The sequence below is a fragment of the Photinus pyralis genome, unplaced genomic scaffold (genome assembly GCF_008802855.1).
Source record: "Photinus pyralis isolate 1611_PpyrPB1 unplaced genomic scaffold, Ppyr1.3 Ppyr1.4_LG3b, whole genome shotgun sequence".
Lineage (NCBI taxonomy): Eukaryota > Metazoa > Arthropoda > Insecta > Coleoptera > Lampyridae > Photinus > Photinus pyralis.
The window spans coordinates 6,328,829-6,356,244 of NW_022170510.1; the positions used below are offsets into that span (position 1 = coordinate 6,328,829).

Here is a 27,416-nt window from a genome sequence, read left to right on the forward strand (position 1 = left end):
AAATTTCTAATTTGAAGTTACTGCATATTGATGTGGTACTGTTTTCCTAAAGAAATTGATATACATTTTGCCAAATTATTGGTCCATGTATGTAAGTATCTAGCAATGAAGGCGATATAATGTGTAGTATTTTAAAATTGGATGGTACAATTTAATGATAACAAAAAATGTATCTACTTACGTTTTGTGTTCACGTTTGAATTAGGTACCAATAATAATCCCTCCAACTGGCTGAAACAAGGATTTCGCTTTAATTCAAAACATAAACAGTTGAAAATTAACATAAAGGTAATTTCAGTTTTAAATATAGTCCAATATTAAAAAATTAAACTGTCATTAAAATTACGTTATACTTCATTAGCAACAATTAAAGTCAATTATGGAATTAAATGGACGATTATTCCCAAGAAAACAATTATTTTACTCTGTATCAACGGTAACAATCCTATACTTAAAAGGTTATAATTAGATGTTATTGAGTAAGTTGCCGCAAAAACATATTTTGCATGTAAATTTATGGCAATTACCAAGACGTGGACATAAATATTTCCACTATGAAACTTTGCAAACTGCATTTAAATAATACATTCATGATTTTTATATCACAATAAATTTTAATTTGTGAAATTTAAGTTACAAAAACAGTTGCAATTGTTTGAAGTGTGAATCATACTAGGAGACCTCGCCGCGAACTTCGTACCCTCTTTGGGATATCTCTTCCTTTGGATGGGATATACGCTCGGTTTCAGTCGCTGCGCCGCCGCCTCAAAAATCAGTCTCGGAGTAGGAATGCGGCCACAAATATTGTGACGTAGAGCAATGTGGGGCAAAATGGAAAGGTTGCTTCAATATTTAATTAAAAATAGAAAAAAATATAAATAAAGCAATACTATTAATAGTCCACATGTATACATTCTATATGAATAAAACAAGTTGTAAGTATATGTATGGTTAAAAGCGCATTTTTGGTAATGCAGATCAGTATGTTACGTTTTTTTTTGTCAAAGAGGCGCTAGAAACATACTTAGACATTGATATAACAAAAAACTTAAAAAATATTCAGTCTTTAATAATTGATGTCAGTTTTTTTCATTTTGCCCATTGTGCGAGGCAGATAACAAAAAACTAATTAAATTTCACTTTTCTGGAGCGCATAATTCGTTAATTTCCCAAGAATTTCCTTCTGGAACACATCGGGAATCCACGGAGCGGCGTCAAGAACCATCAGAACTGACAACTGAAAACCAGGAACCTGGGTTACCTAAAAAAGGGACGAGTTGTGGGAACCGGTCGCCCTGGATGAGACGGATCATGATTTATGTTGTTCATTTGAAGATTTCAGACATAAAGAGATCAAGAGAGATTAAGTTCTTTTATTACTAACCACCACCCTGGGGTAAACTGTCATCAGTCGCAAAAGTTTGTGTACTCCCGTCACCTGCATGTAATTTTTCCAACATTTTACGTTTATTGTTTTTGGCACCATTAAGTACTAACCACCTAAACCAAGGATACGTCCATGGCAATAATTACCAAAACTTCATCGTCATTATAAAAATACCAATTGTAACAATTATCTGTCACAAATACATCATGTGACGTAAAACGACGTAGAAAGTTATACAATAATTTTAAACAATTTAATGCTTGAATACATAATGAAACCATACGTTGTAAACAAGATATAATTCATTTAATGGTACGGCATCGCGTCTACTTTGAAATTCTTGTTTTTATGATGCCCATGTGCTTGAAAATTGAAGACGCAATAAATAGTAAACATTTGTAAAATATTTATAACATGTTCTTCCCTTGAAAGCTATCAATTGGAGGTTACGTTAGAATTTTTAGTTGCGTCATTAGCAGACAGATTACCAACATTCGATAACCTTTAGTGATAGTTTCATATACAACTTTCATTAATCGGAGCGATGCGACGCGACGCTCTTATCGTTTTGAGAGACACTAGTAGATTTCATTGTCCGGCATATCTCACCGATAGGATAACTGTAGTACTTTTGAACTGCTTTATTACGAAGTATTCTTCACTTCTCAAAGGGTCCAATTGAAATTGATTGTGATCCATTTTCTCCTATGTGGTAAATTAGCAAATTATTAACAATAATTTAATAAATTATTGTGGTGAAGATTAGGAGATAATTCGTTAATAGACTAAATATAAACCGCCAGTTATTGCCTGTGCCCTATTCGTCCGTCTCTATATCAAGAAGTACTTCTCCCCTACTTTTTTTGTTATAAAATTTGTTGCTCAGCTCACCAGTAAAACGATTTTTTTTTACTAAAAAGGAGCTAATTCTTCTGATGTTAAGAAACTAAAGGGGTACATTCCAGTTAGTTAAAGGTGATTTTTGTTGTAAATGTATAATTTCATATTAAATTACTGATTTTACCTCCTAATAAAAACTATAGGTACTTTGTGGGTACCCAAAATCCACATGAGTGCACTCTAAATTAAGTACAAACACTTCCCACTCTTATACCATTGACTAAATTAGTCAATGCTTATACAAAACCTATTTTAGAAGGATGTAGTATATAATGTACGTACTGTAACAAAGTAGGATGAATTTATTAGTCTCGCTGCATAGGTGTTTATTTAAGATGCCGTCAGAAAAAATGTAGGAAAATAGAACACTAAAGAATATTTATGAATGGGTCTCTACAAAATGATTCGTGACCTTGTGGTCTTATTGAGTTTAATTACATTTTGTTATTTAATTAAATATAAATAAATCGTCCGCCAATTTATTTTCTTTGCAATTATAAACAATAATTTCTTGGCAAACGACCATGAGTCACTTACACTCTGTCACGAGGAATACAGATAACATACACATTTAAAGCATTGAAAAGAAAAAGGCCAGCATCTAATGGCAGTTATTAACTTCTTTTCAGCCACTACAATAAATTGATGAACTGCGTAAATAATTTAATTTTTAATTGTATTAAGTGGTAACTATCTGATATAATCGATAATAATCTATAAAATTGTACAGTGGATTTACGTAGTCCCTTTTGCGGTGCTGATAAACTACAAAATGTTACAGTTGGTAAATATTATGATTCTTTTAGTTAATATGATTTTTTTTCTTCAGTCACATTTTTTAAATCTCAGATCATACTGGGTGGTGCACGGTAAGTACATAGAAACATAGGGATTTAACGTGGGAAATTAGTTTTATGCAATATCCTGCCTTCCTGTACATTTTACAAAAAAAAACTGTGGAGTTAAAAGTTGTTCCGAATTAAAAGGTGCATACAAAACTCTTTTTACATGTTTTATTAAGCTTTTGGTATACCCGCAAATTTAAATATAAATTTCAACATTTCTGTTATTAGTAACAATTCATAAAACAACAAAAGTCATGGCTATTGCTACTAATAACAGAAATGTTGAAATCTATTTTTAAATTTTTACCAGTATACCAAAAGCTTAATAAAACATGTAAAACAGTTTTGTATGCACCTTTTAACTCTGAAAAACTTTAAGCTCTACAGTTTTCTCTGTAAAATGTACAGGAGGGCGGGATATTGCATAAAACTAATTTGCCATGTTAAATCCCTATGTTCCTATACTTACCGTGCACCACCCGGTATAAGAATATTTTTTTACAAACGCTTAACTAGTCCTTCATTCCTTCAATACTTAAAGTTATAAATGGTGAAAGTAAAATATTGTTAGAAAGGCCATTATTCTCTGAATTTGGAACGGTAATGACATAAGTAACTCCATTTGTATTCAAAATAGATCTTTAGGTACTTTTTGATTGAGATGCGTATTTGGTTAGGACATGTATCTCACAGCACAGCTATAGGTACGTATACGTTTTCTGAACTGTTTGGCCACATCTTTTGTATTTCTATGGCTAAAAGGATCCATGTCCCTCCCTCCCTCAGTGTAAAAAGTTGACATACTGTCATCTCTCATGGTAACCGCACTTTATCTAATTAAATGTCAATCTTTACAAATAGACTATTGCAACATGAGAATCTCTTTAACCAATCTAAGTTAGATAATAATTCATTTTTAACAATAAGAAATCAATGGGCTGTTTTATACCTATTTTATCGCCCTTTAGCAAAATTATTTGCGATTGCACTTTTCCTTAATTTTGGCGTATCACATAAAAGTTACCAACGACCAATACTCTCTCAAGGAAAAAGGAAACCGACACTTTACCGCCAACGCAGAAATAATTTACGGTTAGAAATATGTATTACAGTTATGACTACGTATGTACGTGGTGAAAGTAATTCCTTTATACGTTTATATGGATTTCTGGTACAAGGTTTTTCTTCCTGTCTTTAATACGTTGAACGGTCCTTGTTATGTCTTCTAACAGAAATACCACCAATTTAGCATTATGACGTAATTCACCGAAGGTCTTTATTACATCGAGGATCATTTGAGAACACGGATATTGAGGATGACCCATAAAACTTTCACTACATATAATATAAAAGAAAACTACGTAATCCAAACTCATTTGCATCTTTCAAAGTAGTTTGCTTATTTGGAGTCTCAAATTGTTACAAGTTTAGACAGTTGCAAAAATAATTGTTACTAGTCGGTTACTAGCATTTTTCACTAAAAAAAGACTTTAGTTCTTTGTAATTACATAATTTTACTCCACAAAAAATTTCAAAATTGGGGCTTCAAGTTCCAAAATTATTACACTATTATGTCGACTATTATATTTGTACACCATATGTTTTTACACGCGTATTAATTAAAGTCCTTTAAATTGCTGAATAATTTCTACACACATTATAAATTAGTGACCTTGTTAAGTATCTAAATATTGATTGATTACTATTGAATACTATCCGTCTATGAAGCCAAATCGTAATTTTATAGTATGAGACATAAAGGATATTATTTACTATAGTCCACTGCTCTGTTTTACTTAGTAATTATTTCGTACTGCCGATAAAAACATATTTGATAAAAAGAAAGTATTGGTTTTAGTTAACGGCTTAGTTAACGGTATGTTATAATTGGAACTATTTCTGCCATGAATGAAAGTGAGATTGAGTAAATGATATTTGCAGATATTCAATGGGTGTATATTGCATATGGCATTTGTAATTATTACTTTTTCCTGTAAGCACTTTGACTTCTTGTTCAAGTTATCCAGAGGAGGAACCTTGCAAGCCATATAAAAGCAGGAATTGTTTAAAATTCCTACAAAAGTTGGTATTTTTTTAACATGAAAACAACGCATTCAAACCCGGATTTTGGTATTTTATACGGCTCCCTCAGTAATATCATACCCAAAACCTTAGGAAAGTCGTTCGATCCAACTTCCTATACCTCTGCTAACGTAGTTAAAAAACAGAAGGAACGCGAACGAGATTTTGGAGCATTTCGCAAGCTCAGTTGATTGAAAAAAATGCTCCTTAATGACTTCCGCACTTGAGTACCTAATCACGGCATCCTAAATCTAAATAATTTTAAGGCAAGGTACAAATTGTTCCATATAAGCATGTTCCTTGTCAAAGAAAACAGTAAATTAAAAATCAAATGGACCTAGGTAATGCCCGTCCCAAATTATTTGGCTCCATAAAGAACATGGATACTAATTTTCTCTCGAATTTTCTAGTACTTATAGAGTTTTTTGTCTACACAGATAAATAGCAACTTGCGACAATAATCTTTCGAAAGAAAAAAATTCCCCTAAAAAGCAGATACCATTATGTGATGGTTTGGTCCGTCTGTCCGTCTGTCCCTTGTGTAGCCCGAGAACGACAAGAGACAACGATGCCAAACCTTTGCCAAACAATGTCTATGAGTTCAAGAACCAGTGCCATTGAATATGAGTCGGAAGTCGTGCTTTCGAAGGTAAGCTGACTGAGTGTCAAAAAATTCCTCCTTCTGAAAATCGTATCTTGTTTTTATATTAAGGTAATTTACGAAGGCGCGCAATTTTGATGCTTGTCCTAGGCGCCATTTGGGCATGCTAGGCCACTGAATGCTTCTCATAAAAGAAAATTGATAACGCCAGAAAAAAATGTACTATTTTGACCCGTCGATGACTCCGTCCGTCTGTCCCTAGGGCTATGACACTCTCAGATCTTTCTCTTAAGGCTACTTTTTTGCTACTTGGTTCGTTATGGTGTCAACCCTTGCACCAAGGATGGATTGCCTTCGGTGTAAAGACAGTTAAAGTAAAAAATCTTTTCGCTTCTCATAATTTTACACTTTTCCCGTTTATTGTGCTTATAAATTTGATACGTTTGTCGCATTCCGATTTTTGATTAGCCAAAACTTAAACATAACACTGGCTCTAATACTGTAGCGATCGCTTGCGATTAAAGAAACCCAAAATTTGATTGAGGAAACGCTTAACTTAAATGCATTAATAGGAAAAAAGTAAATTGCGTCTGTTGGACCTTTAGATCATTATTATTTATTATGTGCACCTTTAAAAAAATATAGATTGCGCATACGCAAACCCAACTGTCTTTAAGGGTAGTATCTAATTTTTTCGGACAAAGACTGTGAAGAAGCGCTTTTTGTAAATCGTTTCCGATTACTTTTTGTTAACTTGTTTTTGATTTAGAGACTGCGGTTCTTAATGAGCACCAAATTTTTCAATACGGCATTAAATTAGCACTCACTTTTTAGCTCGCTTTTTAGATATGTAGATTCTTTTTGTCGGCGCGTAGGGAGGGAAAGCTACGTAATTGACATTTGTCCATGGAGCATTGTACCAACATTTTTATTGTGCTGAAAAAATTGAAATTTCAACGGTCCCACATTTCAAAGGAATATGAATAATCTAGTGCAATAATCTCGTAGCGAGTTCACGTACATTATTTACGTCAAAGGTCGAATATGTAATGCAACGACGTTGTATAAAGGCCTCTTGAATGCCAAAAAACCGATATGGATAACCTTTTAAAAATATTTAAAATTCATGGAGCGTGTAGTATGTACAAACAAACTGATAAGGTCATACCAAGAATAATCTACAATAAATATTATTTATACCGTTGCAAGTGTATGTAAATAGACTTTTGAGTGAATGATTCATTCCACGAAGTTACAATAACCTACATCCAAGCGTTTTACTAATTTTGGGATCAAAATTTATTCATTGAAAAGAGCCCAATGTCGTTTTCCCTATTTACGATCAATAAATTTCCTTCCTTTCCAACTGTCATGTGAAATACTCCTCCACAACATCCAAAAATACCAATTGCACTTATTTCAACCTTGACGCCAATTTCAGAGGCACTAATAGTAACTTGATTAAGCTAATCACTGTGTATAATGTTTGAGAAGTGTTTCTCAACTGTAGTGTAGCCTTCAAGGAATAACCTCTGAACAAGCTACTTTTGTTTATAATAATAAGGTATAGGTAAGTAGGTCGCGACGAGAATTTTACGTTTCCACTTGTTACATGGGTTTTTATTTCCAAATTTTAAAAGGATTGTAGTCGGTCGTTACCTAATATGATATATCCATAAATCGTCTTAATTATCTAAGATAAAACACGTAATCAGCTTAAATAAGGATGAATTAAAAACTCAAACAAGTAAGATGATATGAAGTTTAGAAGTACCACATTTCTCTTGAACACACTGTATTAATGCATTATTAATTTATTACTATTGTAGTCTCCTTTGATGTACTTAGATATAACGCCTACCCCTCTTTACAATGCAACGTTATTATTATACTTTTAGCACGTGAATTATGTATGGCAAACAAATTTGATGGTTTAGATACGAATTATCGATTCAGAAACCATCGCTTAACTCGAATATAAAGGTCTAACTCCACCTTGCTTTAAAATTATTTACTAAAATAATTGCCAGGGTTGTAATTTTTGTGATACCTCACATATTTTTGCTTCCTTAATTGATTTTGCTGGTAGGGTTCACAAACCTCCCCATAATTGTATATAAAAATCCAACCTCTCCCTGTTTCAAAGTTATCAAATTTTAATGAAAAAAATTCATCCCTGCTTCAAAATTACGACTGAATTGTGCGTTTAGAAACCTGGTGTACCATGGACAGATCTTATTTACGAAAATAGTAATGATAAAGTGAGTATAATTTTATCATTAATTGTAATTTAAAATTTTATTTTAATTGTGTTTTTTGCGTCCATCTGATAGGCACGGTTGTAAAATTGTATAATGGTTGATAGCTATGCCAATTACCTTATCTTAATTTTCTAATTTTTTACATGATGTAAATCGATTTGTACATATCTTAAAGTTCACTTATAGGTTACAATGTTTTTCCCTCGGTTTTTCCAAAATTTAGTGTGACTATCAGTATAACGAATTCACCACACTTTCTTAAAAACGCGTTTGTTCTGTAGGATTTTTACGTGACGTAAATACCTATTGTTTTGTTGTTTATGTATTCGTCTAAATATAGTGCTACTGCTGATTGATTAGCTTCTGTCTCGGGGGGGATAATTTTGCTGCAGATTTTTAGGTACCTTTTGGGTTTTAAACCAAAAACTAACAGCTCTGAGATCTCCTCTACGATTTTGAGTGAGATGTAATTTTAGAGTAATATTAAAGGTATGGTGAGGGGGGATACAAGTTTGTTTTGTAATGGCCTTAATCCCATTTTTGAAATTAAAAGTTTCTAAATTGTTTAAACTTTCCTTTAATTAATATCATCTTGTGTATTCTACTAACAGCTCATTGTATTTCTGGTACTTTCTTGTACTGCAAATCCGTTTGCTCGGACCATTTAATCTCGCATGTAATTATCATATAATAATAAAACAAGAAGTTCCAAAAATTCGGTAGGGCATACAACTCTTCTACCACAGATGGTGCTGCAGTTATTGACACATCATTTTAAAGCTTATCCAATTCGCTAACCAATTCTGACATTAATTTTAGTTTAATGGATTTGTTTATAAAATCTGCACGTACCGATTACAAATTGTAAAGTTGTCCGGCATTTTCTAATTTTTGCAATACATTTATGCTTATCACGGCGGATTGGCGGAAAATTTCACTGCAAAAAATCGTATCTGTAGTAATTCGCGGCTACGTGATGTTGAACGCCCTAATGACTTTAAAATGATGTATTTTAACCCGTGTGAAGATAGCAGCCAAAATGCCGAAACCGAGTGAACGACCAGTGGCATCGTTTACCGTAAAAAAACAAAATCGCGCACGCGCCTCGCATAGCAGTCATTTTTCAGCAGCCAAACTAAAGTTCATTATAGATCCCTCTTTAGGTTCACATTCTAACATGCATTAGGCTATTCCGAGGGCTATTCGCATTCGGTATTGACACTAAGTATCTCCAGAAAAGTTGTCAATCATTTACCGCCCATCTCACAGGGCGAAATATACCCTCAAAGTGTAAAAATTCATATAGCACCCTTAGAAAGAAGCTTTCACATTCTAACATTTATTATGCTATTCGTATTGACCCGAACTATCTCCAGAAAAATTGTCAACCACTTACTGCCCGTCTGACAGGGTGAAATCAAACCCTGAGGTATAAAAAATTCATGCAGCTCCCTTAGAAAAAAGGTTTCACATTCTAACAGTTATTAGGCTATTCGCATTCACATTAAGGATCTTCAGAAAAGTTGATCATCAGTTACTGCCAGTCTGATAGGGTGAAATGTACTCCCAAAGCAGGGGTTGGAACCGGAACCGAAAAGAACCGATACCGGAAACGGAACCGGTGGCATTTATGAGTCTCTCACTTGGAATCGGAACCGTTATTTAAGAAATTATGATAAGCGAAACCGAGTATATTATAGTGCCAGTTCGGTTTTTCCTGTCTTTTCTGGTAGAATAGACATGACTATGACGTATGTCAAAAAAGTCAATGTATAAACTTTGCTATTAAAGAGACTTACTCACTTACTTGTACTTGAACTGAAATTTATAAAGTGTAAATTTATACCACGAGCACGAATTTCACTATTTATCACTTCGGCATCGATAATCGAACTTCTATTAAATACATATCATTTTGCTTATATAGCAAACGAAAAACTTCTAGAGAATTCTAGAGTCAGAATACCATACTTGCTGAAAAGTAAACGTCCGCTTTCAATCTTTATCGTCCGCGACTAATCCTTTATCTACTTCACGGCCAAAATTAAAATCTTGCCTTGTGAATTACGTTCAGCGTTGTAAAATTTGCAATTAATTTCAAAAGCCAAAAATCAGAATTCTCACTATTATTCAGTGCTGCCAGATTAATTTCTGCCAACTTATAAGTATAACGATAATAATAAACAAATATAAAATATTTTAGAGTGTCAAATACCAAAAATGATTCAAAAGCAGTAAGAGGGTTTAAAAAAAGGGAAGTAGAAAAAGACAGGCAGTTGACAGAGGTTAAATGAATGCATAAGCTAAAAAATTAATAATATATTTGCTGCCAGGAGATCAATAACATTGATATGAAAGGTCTTTAAATCTGCAATGCGGGCCGCCATGATTTATTAAAACAAAGATGAGATGTGGCTGAAATGATGTTGAGGTGGACGATGGGATAAACTAGGAGTAATTCGAAATGGCACATTAAGGGAGATGAGCGAAGTGACTGAAGTCGCAATGAGTTGGAAATGTAATGAGAAGAGAAGGGTGGGTAGAATGCTGATTGAGGGGAGAAGGCGGCGAGAAAGACCAAAAAGGAGGGAAGGATGTCTTAGAAGATTTAAGAGAGGGGTTGGATGAAGAGCATGTGTGTGGGACAGGAGTCAGTGAAAAGAGAAAAGCACAACAAGAAAAGATTTTTCATAGGTTCCAATAGTAAAGGGTTTGGGTGCATAAGGAGGTTTATTAGAAATGCTTTCGGTACTCTCGTGAAGTGAGAGAGGAAGTGGGCCGAGATTTTTCGGCACCAAGTATTTCGGGAACGTCAGTGGTATAATACGAGTAAAAACGAGTTTTGATACATTAAATTCTGGAAAAGGTACATTAACACTTTGAGGACATATTCAAAACCCGTCTGGTGCTCTGGTAAAGTTGGCCATGATTTTTGGAAAGAGATTTTCCGAAACGGCAGAGATACAATAAAAATGATGGTTGGTACAGTATAAGGTGCCTTGAATTCAGAAAGAGATACATTAATAGTTTTTTCGGAACTTGTCTGGTTTTCTCGCCCGCATAAAATGAGGAGTCCCCAGTCAGCATCAAACGTTGCAATTGATATTATCATTCCTTATCTTATAAATAACGTGAATAAAATTAACATGGGTGTTATTTTCGGCAAAGCTTGAAAATTACACTCCCTAAAGCCTATATGTATTAATTTTATTGCCACTATTTAAGGGATGATGCGTGTAGATTTAATATCCATCTCAATATTTCAATAATTGGTGTGCAAACATCCCTAATTTGGATTTATTTCTTTCCACTACGTTCACTTAAGAAACGTACCGCCCATGTTGGAAAATTATTTCTAAATTTGCGTTATTTAAGGGTTGATATGTGTAGATCTAATATCAATCACAATATTCTATATAATTGGTGTCCAAATACCGCTAAATAGGATTTATCCATTCACATGCATATTTACCTATTATTGCTGTATCCGAGGCTGTATCGTTATTGGTAACTTTACAAGGAATATGCAAAATGTATTGCTGGTTGGTCTTCCATCAGATTTTCAAAAACTGCACATGTACAATCAAAAAAACGTTGGTAGAATGAGGTACACTGAATTAGGAACTATCAACTAAGTACGTTGATTCATTTTCGAGCGGTTCATTTTTGGTCGACAACTTCACAAGAGCGCTGCGTTTAAGATCAGTCAATTTGTGCAACAATTGGCACTCGTGTCCTCGCATTTCCCGAAATATTTCTGCATTTTCAGGGCTATGACATTTTATTACATTTTCACCATTAATTGAAAATCCAAGATCTCCCCATAAAATATAGTGAAGTAAAAAGTTGTTTACGTAAATTTTACTTCATTATATTTTATGGGGAGATCTGGGATTTTCAATTAATTCCGTTTACCCCATTTGGCGATGGAACCATTACAATGACATTTTCACTACATTACCCAACATTTTCGCTCATTTTCGCATCTTCTTCATTTTCGTGAGATTTTTCGAGTAGGTACATATACACTACATTTCGAGAGTAATCTGATTATCGCCTTGCCAGCATCAATTGCGATCTCCACATTTAAATAATAAATGACCAAGAAACGAAAAGAGCCCCAAATTTCATCTCTGGACGCAAAACAATGCATAATTATCAAATCGAAAAGGTACTTTTGAGTTGTCTCTTCATAGCCTTTTCAAAGTCGCCAATGGCATTAATTAAATCTAGTGCAATCACAACGAATTTCTCACTGGATATGACAATATTACAGCGAGAACTTGTCAAATAGAATAAAAGCAGATACATTAACATTACATTACATAAAATCCATAACACCGAATTGCCAAGTGTATTGAGTGACCCTTCAATATTAAAGTATGAATCGTAATGCATACTTTAGGTACAGGGGCACTAGAAGCTAATTACTAAAAGTAGTTATGGAAATGATTTGAAGATGGTTACAAGTTTATTGGTATGTATCCCAGCGTGAATACGCTTTGGGGAACTGGTTTTTGAGCAAAGCAATAAGCGCGATTAAGTATTCATTTTTAAATTCCGGAAATGTTACCCAAATTATTATTAATAACGCTCTAAATATTTCGTGTTTTATAAAAACAAACCAAATCCACATAATTTGTGTATAGAAATTCTCTTCGTGCGCAAAAAAATAACTGACCTTACGTACCAATTTGTATTAGGTATTTGTGAATCAGGTACACAGTTAACCGTAAATGTGACGTAGGCGCATTACAATTGCGATAATAACCCACACACACTAAAAGTTAATAATGGATATTTAAACGGTAGAGAAAGACGGACGTATTAATTTAAAGTGTAAAATTAAAAAAAAAAGTATAATACACGTATTCAAGTGCGCGTCACCTATGCGCGAGTTTTACAAGTCACCAAGAGTATGACCGGACCAGTACTGAATTTATCAAACTATGAACCTCTCAATTGTACCTTGCAATCACTCCCCGTACTTAGTTGTGATCACGTTACTAAGCAACCGTTTAAACATTCTACTCGTGACTATCTCATATGCAGTGATAAAAATCAGGAACGTACTTTCGAGCAGGGGGAGTGGGGAGTTTAGTTTGATCAATACGATACGATAGTGACGATTTTAGTTAATATTCAAATACACCAACGCAAAACGTTCAAGGTTCCCAGAGAATGATTTACAATCAGTTTTGCTTACGGAGATGTAGTTTGGAAATTAATAACGAGATAGTATCTTCTTTCTGGGAAAATGGAAAGCATCAACACTGTACTGGTTTTTTCAAAACAAAAACAAATCTGCTGGGAAGAGATCCATAATTGATTACCGTCATTCTACACTTACGATGAGCAGTTCTGTGTAACATTGAACCTCGGGTTGTTTTTTTATGCTTATAAAAATCTATTAATTAAAGGTATATATTTTAATAACCCCTTGTTGAACTCTTAGGACCCTGCAACGGATTTGCACTTACCACTCGAGATCCCGACCAATAACTTTCAATTTTAAATTTCATGATTAGTCCAGGCGTCAGAGAGATCGAAAATTGTACCAATAATGAAATAATTCCTTAGGGAAGTTTTTTTTTGTCGATTGCTTTTTTTGTCATTACAAACGACCCCATAAAAATTTCTTCCAAAATTTTGACCCGGAAATATGTTATTTTTTTGTATTAACAAAAAAAACCGGGTTTTGTTTACGTTTTTTCAATATACGTCAGAAACTAGTACTTTTACATAAAAATATCCCTATAAGAAATTGAAGAGTTTTAAATTCTCTCTTTTAGTAGGTCCAGTACATTCATCTACAGTTGATGATAAATGATGTGCGGTTACCTTCAATGTTCGGTCTTATGTCTACCATACGAGTGATACAAAACGATACATAATCTTAATAATTCGCTAATCCATGAAAATATATCGCAAAACAATAATGCAGAAGTGTTTTGAAAAAAAAATTTGGTGGCATTATGTTACAACCTTAAAAATTAATAAACAACACAGTAAATTCGTCAATCCTTCATTTTGTGAATCAACAGTTTTTCCAGTTAATAAATTTGATCTTACTTTTGAAGGTGTTTAATTACTTCCACTATACCTAATTAAGCGTTGAATTTGAAATTTGGCCAATGAATTTACTGGAAATTAAAAATATTTCCTCGCATATTTCCTCTTCGATGTGTTTCTCTTCTTCAGACATTGTTTCATCGATAGGGGATAAAAATTATGCAGATATTTTCCTCTGCTTTTTTATGACGGATTTTGTAACCAACGTTATTGAGTCATGTTTAGGGAATGCAATACCGGGATCGCGGGATCCCGAAATACCGGGTTCCCGCAGCATTTTTGCGGGATTAATCCCACACATAATGGAGCGGAATCCCGCGGGATTTGCGTACTGAGGAACTTGTCGACCAAGGGGACGACTATGTTTACTGTTAATGAAACGCATAACGGAGAAGTTACTTTTTAAATAATTGTTAAACTTTTTTCGTTAAAAATGTACTATGTTTTTTGAGGCCCTTTAGAAGTTCACCCTCGAGTTCACCTTTTTATGCTTTACAGGTGAGGTTTTTTTAGCTCTAAGTTAGGCTGAAGGTACTTTTTTGTTAAAATTGTGATCATTAGCGATTTATTTTAATACAGAAGTTCACCTTTTTGGTTATTTGGCAATTTATTTAAAGGGGGGATTAACATCTAACAATCCCGCAAATACCGGGATTGAGATTTTGCTGCGGGATTGCATTCCCTAGCTGTAACTTTTGAACTAGTAGCCCAATCTTCGAACTGTTTGAAATTATGGATTCTACAGGGCACATTCTATAAAAATTTTTTTTCCCCGGTCGATCTGAGACAATTTTTTTCCGGGGCTCAAAAAAAGGCAGTGTATAACCTTCCTTTTTTATCAAAAAACGACTACACCAAAATTTCTGGGGAAACCACTTTTTCTTATTAATTTTGGGGCGTAGAATCCAAAACAATTCGTACTTTTTCGATTAGACTTCTCAAACAAAAGTTATAGACTAGAAACCAATTTCGAAAGAAAATTCAAAGGGCTGTAACTTTTGAACTAGTAGCCCAATCTTCAAACTGTTTGAAATTATGGATTCTACAGGGCACATTCTATAAGAAAAATTTTTTTCCGGTCGATCTGAGACAATTTTTTTTTCGGGGCTCAAAAAAAGGCAGTGTATAACCTTCCTTTTTTACCAAAAATCGACTACACCAAAATTTCTCGCGAAAACACTTTTTCTTATTAATTTTGGGGCGTAGAATCCAAAACAATTCGTACTTTTTCGATTAGACTTCTCAATCAAAAGTTATAGACTGGAAACCAAGTTCGAGAAAAAATTCAAAGGGCTGTAACTTTTGAACTAGTAGCCCAATCTTCGAACTGTTTGAAATTATGGATTCTACAGGGCACATTCTATAAGAAAATTTCTTTTCCCGGTCGATCTGCGACAATTTTTTTTCGGGGCTCGAAAAATGGCAGTGTATAACCTTCCTTTTTTACCAAAAAACGACTACACCAAAATTTCTGGGGAAACCACTTTTTCTTATTAATTTTGGGGCGTAGAATCCAAAACAATTCGTACTTTTTCGATTAGACTTCTCAATCAAAAGTTATAGACTGGAAACCAATTTCGAAAAAAAATTCAAAGGGCTGTAACTTTTGAACTAGTAGCCCAATCCTCGAACTGTTTGAAATTATGGATTCTACAGGGCAGGTGCCGGGATCCCGCAGCATTTTTGCGGGATTACCTAATCCCGCACATAAATGGAGCGGGATCCCGCGGGATTTGCATGACTGAGGAACTTGTCGGCAAAGGGGACGACTCTGTTTACTTTGTTAATGAAACGCATAACTGAGAAGTTATTTTTCGTTAAAAATGTACTATGATTTTTGAGGCCCTTTAGAAGTTCACCGTCGAGTTCACCTTTTTGTGCTTTACAGATGAGGTTTTTTTTAGCTCTAAGTTAGGTTGAAGGTACTTTTTTGTTAAATATTGTGATCATTAGCGATTTATTTTAATACAGAAGTTAACCGCACATTTTTGCTTATTTGGCAATTTATTTAAAGTTTTGCGGGATCCCGCAAATACCGGGATTTAGATTTTGCTGCGGGATTGCATTCCCTAGTCATGTTGTATACCTAACATAAAAATTTAGACGAAGCCATCATAGCTGAAGGTTTTGAATTTTCATTAAAAAGAATCAATGGACGAGTGTCTAAATACAGAATAATTTTTTGTCGATACAGGTAATATGTAATACAATTTCTTTAAATCGAATACTATTGGTAAAGCCATTGAGGTACATTTACCTCCATTGGTAAAGCTATAAAGTTGATTTCTAATGCTATTCTATTAATGATCTTAATGTGAATTCAATATACGTTTTCTCAACATAATCTAAATGTGAAAAACCAGTCATAGGGAGCTTGGGTTGAATTTTATCAATACCTCGTATGTGAAATTTGAAATACATGATCCAGGAGCGTCCTAATAAATGAGGAGGAAACATTTCAACAACTCCAATTAGTACTTCTTTAGATTTTATATTTCTGTGTATTGAGCTTCTACTTTGGTTACTTCAATTGGTCAATTCCGTCTGTGTATGAGGAAATCTACTTTAGTACATTGTAATTTTATGTTAGAAGTCTTTTAGAAACCTCGTAAAGGCAATCATGTATGTCTTGATCTTGATCCGGAATCTATAATTCAAACTTCTGAAATGTATTGGCAAGTTTGTCAAGGCTTCTGATCGTTTTTAAGTTTTTCTAAAGTTCTCCTCTAATTTTTACCACGTTCCCCTCAATCCCATCTCGATTACTTCTTAACCAATAAAATCGTCACTCACGTTCTAAGCGAGATTGAAAGTATTTTCGCATGGGTTCGGTTAAAAAAAGTGTTCCTTTAAAGATTCCGCCTAAGATAATGCCCCTAATGGCACCGCCAAGACAGAGAAAGTATTCTGGCACCTTCGCTAAAACATATTTTGGTGAAAGTCGATCAAAGTTAACTTGCACTAAAAACTAAACAGACCTAACGTGATTGCGTGAATTATGCACTTACTAATGCACTAACAAACACACCTAATTTAATTTCATAATTAAATTTTGTCAGCAAAATAAATTCTCTTGTTATGTTATGCCTCCGGAGGTTTATACCAAGTTACCGCCCGGGGTGCAAAAGTTCTGATAAACTACCCTCGTTTCTCGGCACGTGAAACATCGCTGTATATTTCCAAAAATTCCTAATTTAGTAAAATACCCAATCTTTTGCGAATTTAGCGATTTTTGTGTCGATTTTGACTGGCCTAATCCTTTACAACATGCATTTTAACCTGTGGTTAAAAGAGAATCCATAAGGGGAGTGCATGCGAGAGCGCATCGGAGGTTATGCCACCTTTATTATCAGCTGCTCGCGGATTTATAGGATCTACAAAAAAAAGGTAAATACATAAAATGAAATTTTCTTCTCTTTATGTTCATATACGAGTATTTTTTACGTAAAAACGATTTGAGATATTTTGCAATAAAACACGAAATGGTCCCATTTTTTTGGTCAAGCTGAAAAAAAATATACTTCCGGACCGAATTTTTGGAACAAATTCATATGGTGTTGTTCATGACGATAAAACGAAGCGATTGACCAAAAAATCTTCCCTAGGAATTTTTTCAGCAAAAATATTTCTGACGCCTGGTATAATACAAATTGACTTGGACGTAGGTACAGGAAATCACATAGAATGATGAAGCAAAATTGCTACTTACACAATGAAATTAAACTTATATAACGTGCAGAAGAGCTTTTGTGGTGAAATATAGCAGCGGGTCGTCCTATAAGAGAATAATTTTGAATTCGAATTTTGGAATGCTGAATATCTGCCTATCGCGGCCGGAGTTTGTGACATTACTCTCAGAGAGTTAGTTACCGAAAATGGGGTAGAATTGACCACTCCGAGTACTTCGACTATTACTTTGAGTACCACTTCGAGTGAAATGTACTACACCTACTTCGACTAGTGGACCAGTCTTGCATAATTACTGATCTATAATAATCAGATTAAACGTGATTAACAAACATAACTAAAGTTATAGAAGAAACTTTAAAAATACGAATGAACAATCATTTTTAAAGTTTAAATTGACAGTTTTGGGACGCTCATCAAAGAGAACTGGAATTTTAATTTTAGGAAGTAATGATCTGACGATGTTATAACTAATTAACACCTGAATTAACATGTTGTTAGATCAATGAGCGATGGGACAATAATTGCATTCAAATCTCTCAGGAATTGAATCAGAACACTTATGTAACCGAATTATTTTCAAATAATTCAATATAATTCTACATAATTCGATTATTTAAGAACTATAGGTAATTGTGGTTGATTTTTCGACACTACGCAACAATAATCGTAATTTGCAATCGCTTTTCAGCATGGATTAATTACACATGGACGGTAATTTGAATGCAAAGATTTGAAAATATTGTTCTTTGCTATAGCAATTGAATAATCACGACAACATACGTGTAACTGAATTTTTTTTTAATAATGTCAAATAACTTTGAAACCATGTCAATTAGACATCATTTAAAAAGTCATACTGATTTTTTATGAGAAATCGTTCTGATGCAACCGGAAAAGCGATTGCAATAACAAATGTATAGGACAAAGTCGCCAATTGCTAAAAAAGCGCATTAGTCAACATAAAAGTAACTGAGCAGTGAGAACAACTGAATGATAAATAGTTTAACCGTAATTTCAATTTTGACCGACAAAGTAAAGATTTTAGACAATGAGCTTCATTGCCATAATCGAATTTTTTTAGAAATGCTTTACATCCAAACGGCTGAAAATACAGTATATTGCAACTCTGTTAGACATGTTAGACATTCACTCAAGAAGGCAGTCACAAAAAAGACAAATTAAAATGAAAAACCCAAAAAATTGAAATTCAAATAAACCGCCAAAATAAACAAACCTGCGACGCGCACGTCGCGCATCTCGATTTTTGACCTTCAACGTTCTTAGGGAAACACCAACTCTCACATTGCATTTAACAATGCACACGTGGACAGCACCTTAAACTTTTTAATTATAATTATTTTTAAAAAAATTTACCAAGTTTTCTAAGTATAATAATAAGTTTCACTAAATTTCAATTGTTACACAGTTTTTTCTTCTTCCTACCTTTACAAATGTAAGTAATTTATGTATGTATAATGTTATCAATCTTAACTTTGTATTGTCTTACAGTTTCAATTGCTCTGATGAAGGACGAAACACAGTAGGTACGAAATAAAAACAATCTTCATCTAAGTCAGCTAACAAGATCGGAAAACCTTCTTGGTGCGTTACATTGTAATAAGTAATATTATGATTAAAATGATGATTATAATATTTAATTACCACCACGCATACATAATACGAAAGAAAAAACTTAAAGGTATTCAAATTAGAAAGAAATGTACTCTCAAATAAGACGATACGCATTTGTTTGAAAAAAATAAATCAAGTGCTGGCACCTATGGAATCTAGTAGGACCAGACACCTGATTTTGCCCACCACATCATTTGGCCACAAACAAAATATTCAAAACGATTCTTCTGAGAATATATACTCGTAGAATATGTTAACCTGAGCAGGAGATTGTTTGTAGGGCTGCGGACACAGCATTTATTGGAAAATGGAGAATACTTTAAAGCGGTAGGGGGAGAAGGGATGTTCAAGAGAACGACAACAAGGAGCAAAAAATGACGAAAAGTCGACAAGGATAAACGAAATGAAAAGTAATCATACATTAAAAAAATGAACCAAATTCTTGACAGAACAGCTTCCTAGCTCAAACCAAAAATATCACAGCACATTAGAAGAGTGTTTTCAAAAAATAGTAAGTGTAGGGAAAAACGATATCCTTAGATAAAGGAAAATAGAGTATGTGCTACATATCTATTGGTTTTCTGTAATAAAAATATGTAAATATTGCCTTAGTGAATAATAGTTGAAAAGTTCTTCTAGAATTCTTTGCTGTTAGGGGTGCAGTAGCATATACACAAATTCATGTTCTATTTACTTATACAAAAATTAAAGATTCTTTTATTGAACTATCTGGGAAATAACATAATTTCTGCTTCGCCCTATCGTTCTTGACTCGCTCTGACAATCACCATTGCATAGCATAAAGAAGCAACATATCACGTTCGGGTCTTTGATTATCGACGATTAATCACAACAGCAAAAATAGATGCTGTAAATAGATGCTGTAAATAGATGCTGTGTCTGTCAAATTTGACACACATTGGGCTGAAAATTGTATAAAATTACTGAAGTCTTCTAAGGGACCCTTACATAATATCTTAAGGATAACAATCAATGAAATAAAAATCTGTGATATTATTTATTCAATCATCAACCACCAATTATCGGAGCAAGTAACGCGCCAATGGCGATTATGAAACGATTTCGAAAAATCTTAAATTTCCAAAAGACCACAAAGTAATAACATGGATACCCATTATGCAATTATTTGAAATTAGCTCGAGTGCGTAGTGATAAAGTCTGACCGAATATTAGAAACAGATGGCCGGTAATTATAGCATCACGGTTGGCTTCCAGCGTAAACACGTAATTTAAACCAATTTCCATTTTACACCCATTTTTTATTAATCTGCCCTAATTGTAACACTAGACCAATTTTTCCTCTAACAAGTAAAAGATAACACCACATTATACAGTAGACACACTTCATTAAGCGTTGCTGATTTGCGGCTATCATGTAACGGTAATACAAATAAGATATAATTGCGTGTTTACGCTACGCATTTTCTCCGTAGGGTTTTTCTAAAGAGAAAACGTCCACATAATTAGTTTTTTAATCTGATTCTAATATGATTTCCCTTGTTGCGGAAATAACATTCGTCACGCCAAGTTATTCTGATTCAGTGGATATAACAGATTATATTGTATTTGTCATACTATTTTGTAGCGTACTTTCAGGTCTGTCTATCGGGATACATGAGCCTACTAAAAAAAAATAGGAACATAAATGTTCTTTGTTCACTGCAAGGTTTGAACACTGGTGCCCCTCTCGTACTTTTTCCTTATGAGTTATCGAGACCAAAAAGTATGGATGGAAATTTGGTCCCTAATTCAGTAAACCACGACTTAGCGATTTAGTAAACATTTTTTTCTATTTCGGTGTCACAATGATGATTATAGTCGTTTTTTTTTTGGTAACTCATCTCTTAAGTTGGCAGTTACTAATTAGTACAAGTAGGTACTTCGTTGGGTACTTCCATGTTTGAACTTCAAAATGTCAGTCTTACTACGCTGCCAACCTAAAACTTAACGGCATAAAAAGTGTTCCCAACATAAAACATGTTAGTTCTAATGTTCCCTATAGTTTCTGATAATGGTTTTTTTAATTAAATTAAAGCACCGAAATAGAAACAAGTTAAAAAGTAATCGTAAACGATTTACATAAAGCGCATTTCCACTTGCATTCATTTCCCATTTGTAAGATGCAACTTCTGTAAAAATCGTAAAAATCCGGCCACAAATATGAAAGATAGCGTTGCACATGGGCAATCCATTGTTGACGTGCTACTTCAATTTCAGTTTATAAGAAGAATTTCATTTCAATGCTTTTCTAAATAAGAAAGTTGGAACTGCGCATGCGCAAACCTAAATTTTAAAACTAATTTACTATAACTAACTAATAAACTAAGATTTTCCTTTGTTCCAAGCGCCTAAGTATAAAATTTCACTTAAATAGTTCCATAGATAAAAAAGTTGGCACGGCGCATGCGCAAAATAAAATTTTGAAACTGGCGCTAGATTTTCCTTTATTCCAAGTGCCTAGGTATCACATTTCATTTAAATTCTTCCATAAATAAAAAAGTTGGCACTGCGCATGCGCAAAACCAAATTTTGAAATTGGCGTTTGATTTTCCTTTATCCCAAGTGCCTATGGATAAATTTCGTTTAAATTCTCCCATAAATAAAAAAGTTGGCACTGCGCATGCGCAAAACCAAATTTTGAAATTGGCGTTTGATTTTCCTTTATCCCAAGTGCCTATGTATCAAATTTCGTTTAAATTCTTCCATAAATAAACAAGTTGGCACTGCGCATGCGCAAAACCAAATTTTGAAATTGGCGTTTGATTTTCCTTTATTCGAAGTGCTTATGTATCAAATTTCGTTTAAATTGTTCCATAAATAAAAAAAGTTGGCACTGCGCATGCGCAAAACCAAATTTTGAAATTGGCGTTTGATTTTGCTTTATCCCAAGTGCCTCTGTATCAAATTTCGTTTAAATTCTTCCATAAATAAAAAAGTTGGCACTGCGCATGCGCAAAACCAAATTTTGAATTTGGCGTTTGATTTTCCTTTATCCCAAGTGCCTATGTATCAAATTTCGTTTAAATTCTTCCATAAATAAAAAGTTGGCACTGCGCATGCGCAAAACCAAATTTTGAAACTGGCGTTTGATTTTCCTTTATCCCAAGTGCCTCTGTATCAAATTTCGTTTAAATTCTTCCATAAATAAAAAAGTTGGCACTGCGCATGCGCAAATCCAAATTTTGAAATTGGCGTTTGATTTTCCTTTATTCCAAGTGCCTATGTATCAAATTTCATTCAAATACTTTTATAAGTAAAAAAGTTTGCAATTCGGGTTATAAATGGTCGAGATGCGAAAAGGGCACTGTGAATTTTGAATCGATTCGATTCAACTTTTGGCATTGCGTATTATATGGTTAAAGCTATGCCCATATTGAATTTCATGCAATTTAGTTCATAACTAACGGAGATGTAAAAGCGATCGAACATTTCTAAACAAAGTTATCGTTCACACGGACAGATAGATGGACAGACAGACAAAGGAACAGACGGAGAGACCAACCGGCAGGCGAGAGATAGCAATGCAAAATTATAAACGATCTCTAGGATCGTTAATAAACGGCAAAAGTGTAAAATTATGGAACATGTAAAAAACGGTTTTTTTTTTTTACAATAACTTTTTTTGTAAGCGGTACAGAAAAAATTCCTTCCTTGGTGCAAGACTCGACACCATAACGAACCAAATAGCGAAAAAAGTAGAACAATAGCTCTTAAGATAAAAAACTAGTAGCGTCGCAAAGTTAGCGGACGGACGGACGGACGGGCGGACGGACGGACGGACGGACGGACGGACGGACAAAGTGGCCACAATAGCGCATTTTTTTTTTATTTTTGTGGAAATGCGCTAAAAATAGTATGAAAAACGCGTGTTACAATGCTTTATTGCAATACTCCTATCTTGCGGACACTCGTGGCTACGCTTCGCGTCGCCACTCGTGCCACAAGATAGTCGTATTACAATAGGTCGCATTGTAACACTTGTCTTTCAATATACTATTTTATCAGTTTTGTGGTGCAGCGTAATGGAACTACACGCACTAGGTACTGCCTATAGATGGGTCCAAAAACTTTCAGACAAATATCTCTAGGCACATCTACAAACATCTATAATTTTAAATGGTTGACAAAGTACAGTTTTTGGTGCGTTTTCTTGACTGATTCGAGATCCTTCATTACGCAGGCACCATTTGGATAAAGAATCAACGCAATAATCAGTGAATTGTTATTTACGCAAAAGTCGGGGAAAATGACACACTCTTGGCGAGGAAATGTTGAATTTAATGAATGAATGAATTTAATTTCCGAGTTAAGTACCTACTGTCATTTTTCTGTCTTGTGTAAATAACAATTCACAAGTGGGCATCGACGTTGAGACTAAAACTAATCGCAATTCAAATTGCTTACAATGGCCAACAATAAACATTCTCCAAAAATTTAGAACGCATATCATACTTCATAGATTCTAGAAGGATCGCTATTATATGCTGCTTTTCAATTACTTCTGTTTCTCTTATATACCTTATATATAATTCTAGGCTACCAAACAACTTAGCATAAAGCACGACATTCTCTACAAGCCTTCTTCTATGCGTTTTATTTTTATCTTTGATAATTTTCAAGTTCAAGTGAAGTCAAGTTTTATTCCACATGCACCTACTGTAGCTCTAAATTTGGATCGTTTTTTTTTCGAAATTTGTGCGGAATTCATATGAAAATCGATGTTTTTCCGGGAGAATAGAAAACTCAAGTGCCAACTATTAAATTGAACACAAGTTCCGCGAGTTTTACAGTAAAATCACTTAACAGCCAGAAGGGAATTAAAGGACTGTGTCACTTATGACACCATACAGGGAATTATTGTGCAACCAGATAATAATAATAATAATAATAATATATTTCTTTATTAAGGGGTAGGAAAAGCTTTGCAGCCATCAATCCCCCCTCTACAAGCTTACATGTCAATAAGTGGCATTCTACACCAAAAATACAATAATATAGCGATAGAAGAAATCAAAACAAACAATAAAAGAAGAATGAAAGAGTAGTAAAGAATCCATCAAAAATTTGTGACATCATTTTTTATGATATCCAAACACACTCGAGTAAAAGTCTTACACTCTCCAATCAATTGTACACCCACTGGTAAATTGTTCCATAGTTTTGCCGCCTGCACATAAAACGATCTATATCCCACTTTTGTGTTAACTTTGGGTATACAAAGATTGTTAGTACGAGTACCATATGTATGAAAACTTTGAAGAGTGTTAAATTGTTCACATAAGTAAATTGGTTTTTTATTCACAATGATCAATTTATGTAAAAAGCACAGGATGTTAAATAAGCGCATCTTTTCCATATTCAGCATATTCAGATCAACAAGTGCTGGTGTTACACGATCATATTTACGTATGTTGCAGACGTAACGGACACAATAATTTTGAACTTTTTGTATTTTAACGGATAGGCTTTTATTTAGTCCATGATAACACACATCGCCGTAGCTCAGTAAAGGTAATATTAGTTGTTTTATTAATTTTAGGATAGGCTTTTATTTAGTCCATGATAACACACATCGCCGTAGCTCAGTAAAGGTAATATTAGTTGTTTTATTAATTTTAGTTTAATTTCCTTTGATAGCGCGTCTTTAGATCTATATAAGTTTTTTAATTTATAGTACGATTTAGTTAGTATATAGTTCACATGCAGTTCCCAGCTCAAGTTTTGATCTAAAACCATACCTAAGATCTTCATGGATGTATCATACTCAACTTTAGTTCCAGACACCTCTGCTGTATATGTTACTTCGGAGAAAAATTTTTTAATTTGTCCAGTAGTACCTATCGGCATTAATACCGTTTTACAGGGGTTAAGCTTAAGGTGGTTTGCAGTTGCCCACTTGGTGATAATGTCTAGGTCTTCGTTCAAATCATCTATACGTTGATTAATAGTTTCAACACTGGCATGTATTAATAGCTGTATATCATCCGCGTAGAGGTCAACATCAACATGTTGGAGAAAACGATGTAAGTCACTAACATATATATTGAACAACAATGGGCCCAAAATACTTCCTTGAGGAACTCCACAGTCGACACGTAGCATATTTGAGATGAGTGTACCGTTAGGGGCGTTTATTTTAGTTTGTTGTGTTCTGTTCCTCAGGTTCCTCAGCCAGTTTGTACTATATTTCGAAAACCCTAAGCATTTAATCTTATTCAGAAGTCTGGTGTGGTTGACGGTATCAAAGGCTTTTGAAAAATCCAAAGAGCCTAGTAACGACATTTTGCCTTGATCCATTGCATTTATAATTGAGTTGGTCAGATATAGCATTCCTGTAACCGTACTATGCTGCTTTCGGAAACCAGATTGCTTGTCGTAAAACAAGTTGTTCTCTTCCATATACTCCGCAATTTGAGTATGTACAATTCTTTCCAGGATCTTTGAAGCTGCAGGTAAAATACTAATTGGTCTAAAATGTTCTAGTTTATCCGCGTTTTTGATTTTTGGAATAGGTGTAATAATGGACGACTTCTAAATCAGCGGCACAGTGCAGCTGTATATAGAGAAATTTATAATGTCAGTGAAAGCTTTTAGACAGAATGGTAGACAAAGCTTGATTTCAGATATAGATATATTGTCTACACCTTTGGCGGAACTTCCTAGTGACTGAATTGCTCGCAATACATCAACGCTGTCAACACATTTCAGTTCAAACGTGCAAGAATTAGAATTATAACGACGTCTGAGCTTAGAGTGAAATCAAACTGGCTCATTGTAGACATCACAGAATTTTGACGAAAAAAGTGGTTAAACAAATTAGGATCGTTCAGCATATTAACATCTTGACGCTTATCTTCGATGATTTGCATATTACGCAAGCCTTTCCAAAGGTTTCGAGAATTTTTACTATTTTTATTAATGAGTTTTTGGACTGATTCAAGTTTTCGAAGCTTAATTAACTGTTTGGTTTCTGCCAAGAAAATAAAAATAGTAAATCCAGTTTGAGTAAGTTCTAGTGGCTCGAAATTTCAGCTAAGCATTATTTTTCTTGTGGATCATCTTTAATACTTCTGTAGACAGCCATGGTTTATACTGTCTTACACATTTCGACTTCATAGGAGCAAATTTATTAAGGAGGTCGGTAACTAAACTATACAGAAAAGTTAATTTGTCATCAACGGAGTGGATTAAATTTACGTCATCCCAATTTAAAGTGTTTCCGGTACGGTAAAATTCGTAATAATTTAGATTCTTTAAATCACGAAATTGCATGTATTTTTTCTCACGGGTGGTAGCTGTATCAGAGCAGATATATTCAAAAGAGATCACATTGTGATCAGCAGTGCCAATAGGACACATTTGTGATATATTGTTGATTTTTTCAGAATGTGTTGTGAATAGCAAGTCGATTAAGGAACTGGATGTTGGGGTGATTCGAGTTGGATCTTTTACCAATTGGACAAAACCTAGTTCATAGAAAATATCGGTGAAAGATGGCGGTACGTGTACTCCAAGCATGTTAACATTAAAGTCTCCGACGCAGATAACGCTGGAGTAACGAAGATATAGATCTTTTATGGTGTCATTTAGAGCTAACCATTCGTCGCAGTGACCACTTGGACTTCTATACACGACTCCTAGTGCAAATTTTTCGCATCCAATTGCTACTTCTATCCATAACTGTTCTATCCCTATGTTAGAGGTGGATAGGATTTTGACTTGGAAGTTTTTTCTTGAAACAATAGCTACTCCCCCTCCGCGCGAAGTTCTGTCAACTCTAATTAAGTGATGGGTATCAAATATTAAATAAGGATAGTTGCTGTTATCATCCAGCCATGTTTCACATAGTAACATAAAGTCGTAGTTATTAATCATTTGTTTTAAGTGATCTATGTTTTTTGGTAGGGATCTGATATTAGTAAAGC

At 34.2% G+C, this 27,416-nt stretch overlaps 1 protein-coding gene across 4 annotated transcripts in view; it reads right to left on the reverse strand.

Annotated features, from left to right (window-relative positions):
• LOC116166521 (flocculation protein FLO11-like) overlaps positions 1-13,101 on the reverse strand; it is a 53,160-nt gene extending 40,059 nt beyond the window's left edge. The window contains exons 1-2 of one of the 4 annotated variants that reach the window (XM_031481493.1): positions 12,767-13,101; positions 182-227 (exon numbers count right to left, since the gene is read on the reverse strand). The gene's annotated coding sequence lies outside the window, so the exon portion shown is untranslated. Of the gene's footprint in view, positions 1-181; positions 232-12,757 lie in introns of all 4 variants that reach the window. The other 3 variants (XM_031481491.1, XM_031481492.1, XM_031481496.1) reach the window with 3 other exon arrangements.
• Between the last annotated feature and the right edge of the window lie 14,315 nt (positions 13,102-27,416).